General features: G+C 37.5%; 1 non-coding gene across 1 annotated transcript; it reads left to right on the top strand.

The window, feature by feature from the left end:
* The first annotated feature begins 1,300 nt into the window (after positions 1-1,300).
* On the top strand, positions 1,301-1,492 carry LOC138787640 (U2 spliceosomal RNA). Its single transcript, XR_011362405.1, has one exon. It is a non-coding gene; the product is annotated as a U2 spliceosomal RNA (small nuclear RNA).
* The last annotated feature ends 216 nt before the right edge of the window (positions 1,493-1,708 follow it).

The raw sequence follows: 1,708 nt of genomic DNA, 5'->3' as shown, positions 1-1,708 counted from the left end.
TTTTGAAACCAGTTGATTTGAAAGACAAAGATTTTTGCTGCATAAGCCCTGCAAACTCCCAGAAAAAAGATGAGTTTATGCGTAATGGATTTACATAACCTATTACATACGCATACTCAAATGCTGATATAACAAAAAAAAATTATTAAAAAATTCAAATATGACACTTAAAATTCAAGAATTTAAAATCAACCTCTACAAGTGTTTATAGCAGATAATAAAAAGAATAACAAACAACAGACAAAAAAAATAATAATAAATAAGTTTAACTGCAATTCAAAACAATCTAGTCAAATAAGTAGATGTGTGAGTGGACTGGCCACACACAAAGGGCAAAGTTACAGACATCTCATTACTTAGAAGAACATCAATGGAAATTTGGCTACTCAGTTCTTTGGTTAATGAAGTGACACATGACATTAGGGGCGATCAGGTGACCTGGATTTCCGTCATGCCAGGTCAAATCCAATCAGATCTCACTTTGCTCACTGGGGGATCTGACCACATAAACAGCCCAATGGTCAAATCAATAAAATATAGCAAGTCAAGAACTCTTCTTTCTATACCTCAGCTAGGTGGAAATGTGACTAGTCGCTTGGAATACATAACATTTGTGCTTCAGAACTTTTCTTGAGTGTCATAAATAAATTTTACAATCTCTTACATATAGGGGAATGCAATATATTCATGATATAAATCACTTTACATAGTAAAAGATCTATGTTTCAAGAAATACACGTTCCTTTTTAAATACTTGTCAGATCCCAAGGACATTCTTATAATAATGGACAGCTTCAGACTGTATACAATTAGATTTCCAAAGCTTGTTGACAAAATATGAAAGGGAAGCATCTAACCTGCTATAGCGCATGGAGTGCCAAGGATGAAGGTAAGTTTGTTACCTTCATCCTCAGCTCTGTTTTCATGTACTTTGAAGTTTAACCCATAAGCTAATGAGGCAGTGTGGTGGACTACAACCCTCTGTGCACCGATACTCCCAGCTGACCCACCCCTTCTGATGAACATTCATACGGCACTCTGCAGTGATGAGCCCCAAAGTGACATCACCGTAGAGCGATGCCCCAATATTCATTAGAAGAGGCGGGGTGGTGCACGGATGGTGGTAGTCCGGCCCCCAGTGCACCAAACCGCCTCATTAGTATAAGGTTTAAGCTATGAAGACAGCGCAGAGGATGAAGGTATAAGTAATGGTGACCATGAAACCTGGAAGTGGTGAAGTATTACAGCAGGTGAGTATACATCTATAAGACACATGAGAAAGGCAGAAATGCAAGGATATATCGCTTCTCGGCCTTTTGGCTAAGATCAAGTGTAGTATCTGTTCTTATCAGTTTAATATCTGATACATCCCCTATCTGAGGACCATATATTAAATGGAATTTTTGGAAAAGGGAGATGGAAAAAGAGCTTGCTCTGTCCTCTCCAGACATTGACCTGGTATTGCAGGGCTTCCAGGTTCAGTGCACAAAAGAAAAAGAAATAAAACGCTATTTCATTCAGCGTGGAGAACTCTACGGATAACGGATACATTACAAGACGGACATTTTTACATCTTATATTGACTTCTCACACCACATCCATTGCAAATGTTTATTACAAATCAATAAATACAATCAAAACAGTATACCAGGAAAAAGACGTAATATTCACAGATTGGTATCTCGCTAAAGTGTAACTTTTATTAAAT

This window comes from Dendropsophus ebraccatus, chromosome 3, assembly GCF_027789765.1.
Source record: "Dendropsophus ebraccatus isolate aDenEbr1 chromosome 3, aDenEbr1.pat, whole genome shotgun sequence".
Lineage (NCBI taxonomy): Eukaryota > Metazoa > Chordata > Amphibia > Anura > Hylidae > Dendropsophus > Dendropsophus ebraccatus.
Note: the sequence above shows the minus strand (reverse complement) of the source record. Positions and strands in the feature narration are given on the sequence as shown.